At 35.5% G+C, this 16102-nt stretch overlaps 1 long non-coding RNA gene across 4 annotated transcripts in view; it reads right to left on the reverse strand.

Moving 5' to 3' along the window:
* The window catches only part of LOC127963334 (uncharacterized), a 108774-nt gene extending 92674 nt beyond the window's left edge, over positions 1–16100 (reverse strand). The window contains exons 1-3 of one of the 4 annotated variants that reach the window (XR_008154782.1): positions 15945–16099; positions 14909–15080; positions 5817–7085 (exon numbers count right to left, since the gene is read on the reverse strand). This is a non-coding gene — a long non-coding RNA (uncharacterized LOC127963334). Of the gene's footprint in view, positions 1–5816; positions 7143–13541; positions 14178–14908; positions 15081–15944 lie in introns of those variants that run through there. The other 3 variants (XR_008154781.1, XR_008154783.1, XR_008154784.1) reach the window with 3 other exon arrangements.
* Between the last annotated feature and the right edge of the window lie 2 nt (positions 16101–16102).

Consider the following 16102-nt stretch of genomic DNA (forward strand, 5'->3'; position numbering starts at 1 on the left):
TCGCTGTCAGTGTGAACTCTTCTGTAGCTTGGTGCAAATGTATCTTTTTCGAACACTCACCAGTACTTTTCATCACATCTATCTTAGTAAGTGATTCACACAAACACTTGGACCAAATCAGCAGAGCGGCAAGGGCCATAAATATGCAGGAAAATAATCATCATAAATCCCCTACACTGAGGCTTGTCGGATTTTAATATTACTTGTCTTTTGGCCTGAAACTAAACCAGGCCATTGAAGTGAAAAGTAATCCATTTGGAGGAAAAGCTTGTGTTGTGGCACAACTCTTTAAATTGCCTTACCAACAAATTGTCCTTACCAGCACATCTAAGAGAAGTTGCCCTCGTCGACCTTATAAATTACGTTTTCATTAGGCTTACTTAAAAATATGATTAAGACTGACACACATTCTTCTGGGCTAAGCTTGCTGTAATCTCTGCTGATTAGATAGAAAAGACTGCCATGTCCAAACGTTCTGAAGATCTCGTGAGGAAAACCATTTCACTGGCGTTCTGCTCGTGCCGCTGCACAGCTTGAATTAGACTTATTACACAGCCCATTTCATCCACCGTACGCTTCAACTTACCCAATACAGGCTCAGCAGTTACTCTAAATGTCTTATTTAATAACAGAAGGATGTGGCACAAAGGCAAACTGACATAAATACAGGATAAAAATGAACGGTAATAATAAACTAGATAAAAAAAAAACTTTGATTGGATTGAGAAAGCCTAGCCTGAATGTGTAAAGCGGTTGTAAAAGCCTGAAGTTTGAATATTTGGATAGATGAGATAAATGTGATAACGTGCTTTTACCATGGTTAGCATTTTAGCATGATTAGCCTGTTACTAGCCTACTGCTGGCATGATTAGCATGTTCTTAGCATGTTTTTAACATGATTAGCCTATTACTAGCATACTGCTAGCATGATTAGCATGTTCCTAGTATGATTAACAAGGAACTAGCATGTTGTTAGCATGAGTTACAAGTAACAAGCATGTTATTAGCATGACTAGCATGTCACTGGTATGATTACCATGTTACTTGCATGGTTAGCATGTTTTTGACATGATAAACATGTTACATGCATTTTGCTGGCATGATTAACAAGGAACTATCATTTTTGTTAGCATAAATAGCAAGTGGCAAGCATGTTATTAGCATGACTAGCTAAGTTACTACCATGTCATTGGCATGATTAAGATGTTACTAGCATGTAGTTAACATGATTGGCAGGTTACTAGCATGTCACTAGCATGTTTTAGCATGTTGCTAGCATGATTAGCATTTTGCTAGCATGATTAGCATTTTGCTAGCATAATTAGAATCTCGTTAGCATGATTAGCATGTTACTAGCATATAGTTAACATGGTTAGCAAGTTACAAAAAACAAATAAGTTATTGAACAGAACTTTTTTATTTAAAAAATGAATGTAAAAAAAATAATTCTGTTCAATTTATTAATCCATAGGTATTATATAATCCACTTGTAATATTTTTGAACTAATTTATCAAGGCGTACAAGTCTAAAGCTGTATTCACACTAACACTGACTTCAATCACTGTTTACTGATAGTAATTACTGGATGCCGTAATGTTTTATCACTGCTGTATGTGGAGACAAATAGGCTAATATTGAACAGCTAAATACAAACAGTAAATTAACTTTACTGGTGCAGCAAAGGACCAGCTTAAACCAGCATCCAAACATACCTAACCAGCATATGCAGTTTTTTTTTTTTTTCAACTAAAAGGAGGCAGATCATATGAGCATCAATGACAGCATTTCACATCGAGCCACTGATCATCTGCTGTCCAACTTTCCTCAACTGTGTTGCATTGTTTGACACTTCCAGTGGGTCAATATCAGTACAAACACACCACTACAACCAGCCTGCAATGGTTGTCGGGCATTATGATGAACAATCACAATAGAAAGTGTCGTCCCTGAGAGATGTGACTCAGTTAAACAGAGTTTTGCATTAGTGTTCTCCTTTTGTCAAGTAATACCAATCACCAATCACAACCTTAGCAACAGCTATATTTGTAAATGCATTCAGACAGAATGTAGAAATCTCAAGACAGCATCTTAAGGAGGCTTTTCATTAGTAGCCTTCAAACAACACAAAAGCAATATTCAATATTTGCTATGAGTCACGTGATTTGGCTTGTCATCCGAGGAGTTAATCTCGTCATGAGTTTCCATGGAAGTGCACTCGACTCTTTGCTGTATGTCGAAAAGCAATCTGCCTTAAACGTTCTCCAGGAAACAATAGCTGTGCAACTTGGAATTATATTTTGGAAAGAAGTAATCATTCTAGAGAAAGAGCCTTTGATTATTTGCCTGTTCAAGCAACTTGGAGCACAAATCAGTTTTTCAAACCAAAGAATTGCCCAAAAGATTTCCCAAAACAACAGCTGTACTGCATTTCTGAGACACTACCTCATCTTAGATAAGCAAACCTAATCTTAAAATAATCGCTTTCAGAAGGAAACCGGTCATGAGGAAAAGAAAATTGTAGCTGTAGTGCTTTCAGCCACTGTATTAAATGATGTGAAACCACAAGTCTGTTCAGCCTTCATCGATAGATGATTCAGCCTGGCCACCAACAGAAGCTTTTAAATTAAATCAATAGCCCTATTCAGACCGGGAATGCTGGGTAAACGTGTGTTACACAGACAAACTTTGTGATTGTAATACAATCCGAATCAAACATAGCTGTGTTTATCCTTACATGACTCTGGAAAAGAATGTTTCTTATCAGCAAACTTGGCCAAAACCTTTAAGAAACATAATCTTGCTCAGATAGGAAAGTCTACTGGACATTGGACATTACTTAATTACGTACTTATTTACTTACATTACATGCATACATTACATACACTGGAAACAGAAAGGTTCTTCACATGTTAAAGGTTCTTTAAGGAACCATTTAGACCAAAAAAAAAAGGTTATTCTATGGCATCGAAAAGCACCATTATTCTTAAGAGTGAAGCATGCATGCATTTTACTCTGTGAGATAAAGTGTCTCTCTTTTCATATTTTTGAGACACTATCTCGGTTTCTCCTGCATCAAACATTGCCTTAACCTTACACCTTATTTAGTTTTATTTTGCAACACCGCATTTTATCACTTTGATAAGAAAATTATATCTTCCTGAATAATTTTAACATTCTTCTTTGGTTACTTATTAAGCAGTCTTGCTGGAATGTTATATCTTTGAAGAATCCTAACATGTTTTTAAAGTAAAGAGTATTTGCTGAAGTAATGTTTCAGAAGGAGTGTACTCATTTAAGATGTGCATATGCGCGCATATATATATATATATATATATATATATATATATATATATATATATATATGTTGGTTTTATAGTTGGTTTTACATATTATGATAGTTTGAAACATTTGAGATCAGCTTTTAATTATATTTTATTTGTTTTGTTTTTCAAAAATAAATCAATTAAATACTTTTATTCAGCAAGGACTAAATTCAGCAAAAGTGGGTTTTAAATGTTATGCATGTTTTAAATATTTGCAGTCACTTTTTAAAGAAATAAATGTAATACTTTTATTCGGCAAGGACCAGTTTCATTAAAAGAGATAGTAGTAGATGTTATAATGTTTGTTTATTTATTTAATATTCATTTATAACTGTTCTTTTTAATTTTGTTATTTTAATTAGTCATTTTAATTTCACATTTTTACAGTTTTACTGTATTTCTAATCAAATAAATGCATCGTTGGTGAGCAGAGGGATTTGAACAGAACATTTAAAAAATATACACACATTTATAATGTATGTTTACATTTTAAATATGCAGTACTATAACTACAATGACATGTTAATATATTGTTTACAACAACAAGTACTTAATTTCACCCCAAAAAAATAAATACATATACATTTAATAGTAATAAAAGTTACCGTATATAGATTTTTGTGTTCATTGTATGTTACAATATCAATTAGCCATATATTTTCTGAATAAAAACATTGTCTAAAATAGTTTAAAATGGAAATTCTATTAAAATATATTTTATACATTAAATTATTACATAAATCACAAACCAGTTTCTCTTTACCTTTCAATAAACATGCATGATTGAGTTCTGAGTGATCAATTCCTCATCTCATATATACAGTGTCATATCAATTTTCAACATAATTAACTTCTTGCTTTAGTATTGGATTCACATCAAAGTTTGCTACATATTGATTCAATCCATTCGCCATTTATTATAAATGTACGTATTCAGCATGGGTTTCAGTATACAAATCTACACACTACAAACAAAACTAATAACTACAGTGATCCCCATCTCACCAAAATAAGTAAATGAAATCACAGACGTGCTTTGCTTTAACATAGTTACTGTACATATGCTATTCAGTAGATTCTCATAAGTACCTGGGGCAGGTTACAGCCATAACATGACCCAAAACAAAGCAAGAGAGCTTCATCATCAGCATGTGAATGCCAATAGTCGATTTGTCTGAATTATAGTCACTGTGGATCAAAACACCAAGACAAAAAGCGCGGTCAACACAGATCATGCAGATGAGAAGCAGGAAACGTCTCAGTATTCAGAAACCTCAGCGGCGGGTCACCAGTGAGCTGTCAGCGCTTCCATATTGGGCCGTCAGTAGAGCGTTCCCTTGAAATGTTTTCTAACAGACTGTCAAACAGTAAAGCTATTCTCATCAATCTAGACAGCAAAGCACAACAGACGAAAACGCTTGTCACAGAGGAAGGAGGGGGTTCGCTAGATTGTTGTAAAGGAAATGGGACATTTGTAAAAGGAGAGACAGGGGAGATGTGGGGGGGGGGATCGGTGATGCTCATGAATTTTGATCTGTAAAGAAATTAGCAATTTCTGGACTTTGTCTAATAGATGCAAGCAACACTAAAGAATGCAACATGTTTACAACAGAAGCTTTCACGTGTACAGCCTTTAGCATAAATTTAAGAGCATTTTTCTATTTAGATGTCAAGATTTGCATTGGAATAAAGGCGTAAGAATAACCCTATAATGCTTACTGTATCATAGTGATTACCCAAATTATTTTTTTTAACATGTGCCTAGACCTTTAGCGTGAAAATTGTAATTATGGATTTGGCTTGTGGTTCTTGTGTCTTTTAGCTATGAAATTTTTTTACAGATTTCTATCAAATACATATAAGAATAACTTTTGTTTTTAGTAATATTTTAAGATGAACACTTACTGGGATTAAGTAGGTTTAGTGATTACCCATATATCTTTTTTTTTTTTTTTTAAAGTTTCAAAAATGTTCATTAGGATTTTGAAGTTTATTTGTTCATCTCTCAGTTATCATTGTATTGCATTGCATGAAATGTTTTGAAACTGTAGAGCTTTGATCACAAAACTGATCAGACATATTATAGGGATGTACAGAGTGACAACCTCAAAGGATTTGCATTTGTGCATTCTTTCTTTCTCTTTACTGCCTTAATGATTTGATGTTTTGTAGTGTTTCATATAAAAAAATTAATAAATAATTAAATCAGAAAAAAAGGTTTTGCGATTCGCACTCCAAAGTCCTGATCTGAATCAAATGATTTGTGAACCCACACAGAAGTTCCAATCTGAATCAAAGGATTCTGTGCTCCAAATTTCCGATTTAGAAAAAGTATCCAGTTGAAAGTGTCCAGTTATCTTATACCCTTGAAGTGAACGTAATTGTCAGTAGCCTATATATTGAGAAATTGTTGTATTTGATTGTATTAGTCTATATAGAGTGACAGTCAATGTACAAGAAGCAGATGAAAACAAAACAGCATAAAGTCAAAGTGGGTAAACTTTGTTTAATTGATCTGTGCACACATGCTTTAATCACTTCGGCTACCTTATATGAATATCACACGCACAAAGAATTTGGACACCCTGCACTATAACAGTTTACCTGCAAAGAAGACTCTTAATAAATTAATATCCACAATTAAAATCATCAATATCAAGAGGCCAAAGCAGCTGTAGACATTTAGAGCCACTTTTCAGCAAAGCTCAATTCCTCGGAGCCGGTCCAGAGCCAGTAAATCAGCTTTCTGAAACTGGCACCTGTGCTGGACAAATATGATAGGTGCACGCTGACCGAACAGCACTGTGGGGATTAAAACAGTTCACAGGAGAAACAGAGGAGCCAAACACAAGTGGCCGTTTTGACAATGAACCCTCTTCAAATGTAGGATAAGACTAATGAATTACTTCTGGAGAGTCTTTTAAAAATATGCCTGCTTATGTTCTAGTGCTATTAAAATGGCATTTGCAGCTACAAATTATAATGTCATCACCATTCCAGACGACTTGCACATTGTGTAATCTAATTATTTTGAATTGCACTTATGTATAGGAAGTGTCATGCAAAATGTCAACATCTCTTAAGCATTCAAATTGTGTAGTCTGAAAGTCCAAGCTGCTGATATTAAGATTCTTATATTATATTATATTATATTATATTATATTATATTATATTATATTATATTATATTATATTATATTATATTATATTATATTATATTTATATGAGATTGTGGGCACAATCTGAATTGTCATTGTACAATGGGTAAACATATATAGTATAATAGTATCTGACAGGTGCACAGTGACAAAAGTCATTTAAAGACTGAACGCTCCTCAGGCGTACGGCTGATCTTCATTGGCTCATTGAGGCGACATCTTTCCTTAAAAGAAAAATATGCACCTGTATTCCCCGTTTCCAGCTCCAATCAAAGCTCAGCTTCCTCTCCTGGAGTGTCTTCAGACATTTTCAACCTCCCTGCGGATTCGAAACGGTCATTTATTTCTTTTCACCCGCTTTCTGTTGTTTACCAGTGATTTGGACATCTGTCAAGGTAGTGAGTTTGCCACCCCGTTGGTGTTATTAGTGAGGCCCTTTTTGCCAAATCAAGTAAGATAGATGGGGTTATCAGTAGAGCCCTGGACGCAGATCAAATCCAGTCCGGTTTGGCCGCCATCCCTCCTTTTCGCAAGCAAGGGCGATTACCATATGACGAAGGGCGCCAGCACTGACTTTCACAGAGACCAGCGTCTTCAAGCAGATCTAGCAGTAGAGTAAACAGAGGAGGTTTAATTGAAGTCATAAAGAAGTCTCTTGTGTCTGTGCAAAGAGATAAAAGATAGTTCAAAGCACAATATATTCCTAAAATCTTTGATTCATCTTAGATAGTTCAGTGTGGAAATGAAGGCAAGCACCTCAGGCTGAAATGATGAAATTTCAACCCGATCATCAAAACTATTTTAGTTGCATTTATCAGAGTCTACAATGATGGCATCAGATTCTAATCAGTGTTCAGTTACACTGAAAATTGTTCAGGTGCTACACAGCTCCCATTTCGAAGTTTTAGACTACTGAAGGATTCAAATACTGAGCTGCCTAAGTAGACAGCATCCATGGCCGTAGCCAGCTATGAGGTCACTGGTGTCCGGACCATGGTAAATTTTTCATGTTCGAAAATAACATTTGTTCTCTGATTGACTAATTTGCTGGTAGACAACTCGTATGAATGTCTGCATGTATAGATCAGAATGTTTAGCGTCTGTGGTGTGAAAATGATCACTGTGAGATGCTTCCAAAGGGAACGAGTCCTCATAGAGTTATATGAGTGAGAGTCATAGACTGTATAAAAACATGGACGTAGTGTCCATGACGTCACCCGTAGACTCCTGAAGAGCGTTTTTGAACCTCAAAGTGTGCAGAGAGGTCCATCGCCATCTTGGAAGCGCGTCACCGTGCGACTCTCCCGGACAACTGAAAATGGGCAAAAAGTTGAGCCAGATCCAGCTATTATAAGCATTTATTTATTTTTTTTACTTGTTTTTTCACTAATTTTAACACTTTAGAAAAGTAAATAAAGTAGGAAGTTGCGGTTTAGGGTCACCGATAACTTTTTCTTATCTAATTTCCAAAATATTTGAAATAATTTTGGTTTATTTATAGGTTTTTATTAGTCTAGTCTAATATTTTAGTCATTAGTCTGGCAGTTATCAAAAAAGGCAACTAAGTTACACTAAGTGCAAATATCTATATTCTATTTATACTATGTTAAAATAGCAGGAGTTTCTGCTTTGTATACTACTTACTGCAAATAGTGGCAATTATCTGCACCTAAGTATTGTATTATAAAACAGTATGCAATAATAACTTGAGTCTAATTTAATGGATGCCACCTTATTGGGACAATAAAGCCTTCATTACCCCTTCCCTTAACTTTTTGATTATTTTCTTAATTTTCATTGAAAATAAATGCATTTCTGATGTGATTTGAAATTTGAAAAGGGAGAAAAATTTTCGCTAAAAGGCAGATTCGAACCCGGGTCGATCATGTCAGAGTATGTATGACACACATTTGACCTTCTGCACCACTGGTACTGACTCTCAGGTATTGTCTTTTGTAATCTTGACTATCCAAAATAACACGTTTGGTGGGCAATATGTATGTTTGCATGAATAATAAACAACTGATAAAATTATCCACCCCATAAATATAGTATTATAGCAAAATCAAGTTGGCTATGTTTTGGAACAGGCTCCGCAGCAGGAGCATCTGTGGTGTCTTTAAATGCTGTCTGTGGAGGAAGCTCACTAGGTTTAGGAACAGAACGCTGGTCAAAAGTCATAGTCATTATATTAATGATTTCTGCACCTGGCTTGTGTCCTCTCATTACCAGAAGTCATATACAATGTTAAAAACAAACATTTTTCACTTTAGGAATGAAACAATCATCACTTCTTCTGAAATATAAATATTCAAATGGACACACAACAAGGATGTGTTAAATTGTTCAAAAGTGGCAGTAGAGACATTAATCATGTTACCAAAGGTTTTTACTCCACATAAGTTGTTTTTTATTTTCTATTCATCAAAGAACCCTGCTGGAAACTGGTTTTCAAAAAAGTGTTAAGCAGAACTGTCTTCAACATTGACAACAAGAAATGTTTGTTGAGCATATTAGCTCAATATCAGCATATTACAATAATTTCTGAAGGATTGTATGAAACTGAAGACTGCAGGAATGACGCTGAAAATTTAGCTTTGATCACAGGAAAAAAAATTAATACATTTTTAAATACATTCAAACAGAAAACGTATTATAAAAAATATTTCACAAAATTTATGTTTTTACTGTATTTTTTAATCAAATAAATGCAGTTGTGGTGAGCATAAGAGACTTGTCAAAAGCATTTTGAAAAATCTTACCGACCCCTAACCTTGGAATGATAGTGTATGTTCAGTTATGAGCTCATGCACACACAAAACTGCATATTTTGGTTTTCATATTATTTTGCCTATTGTTTTAGTACGTTGCCAAGAATATTTGCTTTTTGCATGTTTATAGGGAGGTATTACATGTTTCAGGCTGAATGCCAAAATAATGTCAGAAACATTAACATCATAATAATAAAACTGGAGCAATATAGAGAATAAAGAGAGCAAGCATAGCTTAAGGAATAAAAAGAGCTCATGGCTCAGGAAAGACGGGCTTGAATCTTAAACACAGTTACCCGGGAAAAACATCTCAAGTGCCACACTGAGAATATGTTTACAAGACATCGATTGTGCTAAAAATGTAATAATTTTTCCTTCTCGCTTTTGAAAAGTTTGGCATACAGACACTGTCAAAACAATCCCCGTTCACACAGATCAACGACAATGACTAAAAATGCTGTAGTATTCATGCCAGGCCAGTAGTAGGCGATGTCATTTAGTAAGTAACTCACCAGTGCACATTTCTATACACATGTGCATGACATGGATAAAACTATGTTATTGTTTTCAAAAACTTGCTTTGGTTGTACATGCTTGCAAAAACTTTATGGTTGTAAACATTCCCTGAGAGAAAGGAGACTACAGCTTTGGTTACAATCTTCTTTCATCCTTTCCTTGACCATTTGACTAAACAAACCAAAGACATTCAAACTGACCAATCGTTCAGCATACTACTGCATGCATAAACACCTCAGAAAATCTAACACTAGATAGAGATCTACACGCAGGAGATGAACAGCTGCAAAGTAATATCTAATCGAAATGAAGATAAGATCTTAAACAATGTTCAGTGTTTAATAGGAATCCCAGCTTACATTCAAGGTCTTGTGAATTGAGCCAGATTCAATTAATGAGCTTAAGCTAACTGAAGCCACATTTCAACGAAATACAAGACAGAAACAATCTTCTTTCATCCTTTCCTTGAAAGTGTGACAAGAGACATTCAAACTGACTAATCAGCAAACTTCAGCATGTATAAACACCTTAGATAATACCCCTAGTTAATTAGTTAACTAGTTCGAGACCGCAAGATCCACGACACATGCCAGCAGGAGACTCCCTAATGAACAACTGGACAGTAATGCCTAGAATAGCCATGAATCCAAATTAAGATAAGATTTTAAGCTCTTAATTGGAGTTCCAGCTTACATTCAAGGTCTTGTGAATTGAGCCAGATTCAATTAATGAGCTTCAGTTAATTGGAACCACATTTCAACTACTTCAGTGATTTGAATAGTAGAAGGAAAACGATGTATGCACGTCCATGCACATGCATTATCATGGGGTTAAGAGCATCTCTACATGTAGAAAGCACATAATCACAGCGCTTGTGCGCCACATGCATCTCTCTACACTGCTGCATTCACATAAACCCAGGTGCAATTTGTGAGGCATCACTTCTTTCTTCGTTTTAATGAATGCCTAAGGTTTTTTGACTATTCTGACTCAGAATTTCAGAGAGCCCACGGGCCAAATTACCAATGTACAGTCACAGCATGATCAAGCGTATTCCCTGCCGATCGATGCCGCATAATTACGTGTCATCTCCTATTCTGCAGAATTAGCCCTGTCGGCTGATAACCCCTCTTCCTGACTGCCTCTCTCTCATCACACATTGTTCTGCAGCAGAACAACATCAAGGTTTGATCAGGTCCAATGCTGGTGTTGCAGCGCTACAGCAAACCTACTAATAGGCATCCTGCAGAGCTGTCACTGCATCCATCTACGGATGGCAAAGATAAATTACTCTGCTTATTAAGAAATTCACACCACGGACCAAAACAGAGCAGCTGCAACTGAATACGGTTTCTCTTGGTGCGCAAAGGCACATCAAATGAACCATGAATTTAGATTCTAATGGTCAAATTGTGTGGATTGTAATGGCAATGCATGTCTATTAAGGTGACTGCGTTTCACATTTCTCATTTTAAAAGTCCAATTCAAGATCTCATTACTCAGAAGAGTGGCTTTCTGACCAGCTGGGGAATTTCAGAAGGAAACCACCGAGCAACCTTCTCCGCTTCAGTACCAAAAGGTACAAATAAACAAAAGCGCAGCACTCTGTGAAATAAATCAGGGGAGCCAACAGGTGGCAGCAGTCCAATCCAGCATTTGCATTCAATAGCACAATGAGGAACATAACCTCGGCCTCTCTTTCTAAAGAGCCCATTATCATTTGAGTGAAAGCAGTCGCGGGACGACAAGCGCAGCGTTTCCCCGTGTGCTTTACCTCATGTGACCCCAATAACTCAAGTTAAAACACTTTCAAGCTGACTGAATCACACTCGGATGGGAGGCGGAGGCCAATTTAAAGGTGTACCACGTCATTTTATCCATGTTTTGGTGCTGCTTTAAACACAGTTTAAAGTGATTAAGACTCATACCAGCTGCCTAGAAACAGACGTTTTAAGGTGCGATTAAACTTTATGTTCCTGCGAATACACATAGCAAAAGGACCTTTGACCAGCCGGGGAATCTAAATGTCACAAGTTGTCCTTTTGGCTCAATATAAAGAATACAAACTTGCTCCCTGTGTGTCCCAGCTAAGAACAATAAAGTATGTTCCAGAACATTCCACTGATGTTCACATTAAGTTAGGAAAACATTACATTATGCTCTCTGAATGTTCAAAACATCCAGATTTAAAAATGTTTCAAACTGTTTTTTATGCAAACATAGTTAGGGAACATAATACTTTTGTCATTTTGCAAACATCATGGGAATGGGGCTTTTGAATGTTCTTTAAATGTTCTAAAACATGCAGTAACATTTAGAAAAGGGAAAAAAAAAACTTTCATGAAAAAATGTATAAACAACATTTGTATGCTAATGTTTTTAGAAAACCTTGCAGAGAACCTTGCCAGAATGTTCTGAGGACATTCCCTGCTTTTGCAAAGGTGTTGCAGGAAAATGGATACATAATACACACACGTTCAACTAAGATATCAGGAGTCAGATATGCCTGTGAATACATTGTTAACCAAAAACCCTTTTGCATGTCACTGCATCCACACCAGTAGGTGTCAGCAGGGTCCAAACTGAACACTTAGTAAGTAACACCTGTCTTTGATGAGTAAATAAAATGGTTGAGCTGGTAACTGCAACATATTACATTATAAATCAAACTGAAATGCTTGCCTGACCCTCACTGAACGTGACTAAATCAAAGTAGACTCGAGAAAACAACTCATGGCTCATGTGTTTTCCACCATCACGAGATTATCTAGGATATATTCTGGGATGAATTCTTTCCTCCAGAACTCCATATGGAGGCACATATGTGGAGTATTTCTCACATTAAACAGAAATAAGAAGAACAAAAACACCATGAGTCATGGAAGGCACAGTTTCACCAAAAAACAGAGACTGTCTCATGCAGCAAAAACTATTAACCTATGCTTTCTGCCACATGCAAAAACAACTAAAAGAATCCCATTGTCACAGGAATATAAACATATTCTACTAAACATAATGATATGAAATGATACAAAAGCTCTTCTCATGACAGTTAGAATTATTTGTGACGCTGGAACACAAAACAGTCATAAGTTACACAGGTAGACTATATTTGTAGAAATAGCCAATACATTGTTTGTGTCAAAATTATCAATTGATCTTTTATGCCAAAAATCATTAAAATATTAGGTAAAGATCATGTTCCATGAAGATATTTTGTACATTTCCTACTGTTAATATATCACAATTTAATTACTGATAAGTAATATGCATTGCTAAGAACTTAATTTGGACAACTTTAAAGGTGATTTTCTCAATATTTTGAATTTTATATATAGTTATTTATTTATTTTTGCACCCTCAGATTCCAGATTTTCAAATAGTTGTATCTCAGCCAAATATTATCCTATCCTAACAAAACATGCATCAATGGAATGACTCATTTATTCAGCTTTCAGATGATGCATAAACCTTAATTTAAAAAAATTGTCCATTGTGTCAGGTTTTGTGGTCCAGTTTCACATTTTTGCACAGTATATGTTCTCTATACACTCACCATTTCCTGGTTTCTTAAAAAATAAATTACACTGGGAGTCTTTATAAATCCCAATACTAGTGTAATAATAACAAATTATTCAGTGCAGCTTCCTTATTTAATTATAATTTTGCCAGTCAGCACTAAAAAGGTCCACCAAACTGTTTTCAGATAATTCAATAATAACAAATATTGACATTAAATATTAGAGTAAATTAAATCATTCTGGGAAACAAAGTGGTCCATAAAGTAAACATTCATTTATTAAGAGTTTCAAAATATCTATAAACTAATATGGCATTTCAAGCCTTAATTAGAAACATATCTATTGTTAGTGTTTCTGGAAATACTCCATAAGTTGTGTATGAAATCATGTTTACGAGTCAAAATGGGTCACACATCTCCAGCTGACTCATGAGCTGAAGTGTTTCTGAGATTTCTGCTGCCGCTGTGTCTGTATGACACTTAATCACAGATTATTGAAAATGCTGTACTGTCTTGAACTGTGGTAGTACTTTAAGGTCAGATGTTATACGGCGCAATTCATTTGTCATCTGCACAACAAAACATTATTTTGAATTGTTTTCAAAGCACTGCACCATATACAAAACCATAAAGTATGATCATGTCCCCTGACGTCCTTTTATCTTGTCAATATTTTTTCACTAATAATGGACTGAGCTCACAGATGAACCGCTTCATTGAAAACCACAACAAGATGTTTTATATGTACTTGAAAAAGAGAGATAAGAATTCTTAAAGCTTCTATCTCAAGGTCTTCATGGACGACTACATTGAATGGTCTTTATCTTCCAATCTGCACCAATTATCAGCGGCCGCTATCTCAACGATTAGCTGTGTAGCAGCTGACGGCCTTGAAGCAAAGGAAAAAAAAATCTCTTAGCTTGCCACAAAAGAAAGATGAGAAGAGCATTGCTTTGGTTTTAGCAAAGAATCAGCCTGAATCTGGAAAACAGACCTTTGGTCATTTACACCATTGAGCCAATTTGTGGCAAGTCAGCATCCCTGAACCGCACCAGGGTTGTGTACTGTTTAGAAGTCAATTCAGGATGCCTTTTAGAGTCCAATTCCAAAGTGGTTCATTTTGAAATAAGAAAGCAAGATGATGTTGAAATTTAATTCAAGTCTAGAATCAAAGACATTTATAAAATTGCTGCATGTGCCAGCAAAAAAATTAGTTGAAAATCTTAAATAAAAATGTATGTTGTCTGATACATTGTTTTAGAAATTTTACAGCTTCTAAAATTAACAATACATAAATACTTTGTACCCATCTTGACTTGTTTTACTGTTTATGGACTCACAGTTTGCAAAATCTTTAGCAATCTGTGGAATTTGTATATGGATATATTTTCATAAGGGGTCAATCAATCAAATGTTGACATATGGTACTCAATATACAATGGTACTCTCTCTGTATAGTAGTTCTTTGAATTTGAAATTAGATTTAAATTCATTCTGATCCCTAAGGGGGGAGGGGGACTGTTTTTGTAGTGCACAAACAAATCCCTGCAAAATTCTAATTCACACCCATGAATGAATCCCGATTCCTAAACTCTGAATTGTGCACACGTTTACACTCACCTTTTGATTTAGTCCTCAGTGACTCGTGATGTTGCCAGGGTGATCATATCAACATATCCACGGCTCCGTGTGTAGCTGTGGGAGTTTGAGGAGGCGTCGATGATCAAAAGAGCTCTTGACTGACAGAAAACTTCATCGGAGTCTGTGTACACACATCCATAGCCTACAGTGTCTGCAAGGAGAATCAAGTATTGTACATGTTTTGTAGTGATAATTAGTGTCTGAGCAGATCTGATTCCCCCGCGAAATAACACTGCAGTGTTTACATTTTTACATCAGCTTCTGCTCATTTCCAAAATAAACAGACACATATTGGCCTACTGGGCCTAATATAAAAATAAATGTTGATAAAACTAATAAAACTGATCACAAAATCCAAGCAAACTCAAGCAATCATTCAATGTGCAACACGTGACATGGTGAAGATGGGTCTTGCATTAGAAAAATGCCTAAATTGTTTCTCAGAAGTAAGCAAAATTATGCTTAAAAACATAACATGAACTGTATTAAAATTACCCAGAATTGCATAGGCCAAACAAATTCAGAATGACTCACATGGCACAGACCAAGTAAGAATAAGCACAGTTTTGTAAATCCAGAAACCGGGACAGTGTATGGCACTCAGCCATACCAGAATTAGCTACAAGCTAAATTTCATCTGTAGTCCCTGGGCAGGACAAGGTAACATACGATTAACAATCATATATAAATATACCATAAAACGTCATCACGCAAGTAGCCTTTCAGACAAACGATGACGAAGTCATCTTATCTAATAGCAGGTATATTTGTACCAAAACAGCATGCGTGATTGGATGCAGGGCCTTCAGTTTCAAAACCAGCAAGAAAAATATGTGAATCTGCTCTTTTAAATGTCCTTGTTTATGATATCCTAACTATGGATGATTATAAAGCTAGTTATGTTGTATATTTGAAATTACCATTGTTTTTATAACAGGTGAGAAGCACTGTTTTACTGCGTTTGATTCAATCACATGGTTTGAGCCAAAATGGCTGATTTGATCCATTTACTTACTGTGATTTTTTGAATACATTTCACATCAGATAATCCAAGAGGAAACACTCACTGAAACGAAAGCTCAAATTCCTACACAGAAGCAATGAATCACAAATCAAAGATGTCAGGTGTAAATGGACAGTTCAGCAGCAAGTTTCACTGAGTTTGTGACTCTC

The sequence above is a fragment of the Carassius gibelio genome, chromosome B8, assembly GCF_023724105.1.
Source record: "Carassius gibelio isolate Cgi1373 ecotype wild population from Czech Republic chromosome B8, carGib1.2-hapl.c, whole genome shotgun sequence".
NCBI classification, from domain to species: domain Eukaryota; kingdom Metazoa; phylum Chordata; class Actinopteri; order Cypriniformes; family Cyprinidae; genus Carassius; species Carassius gibelio.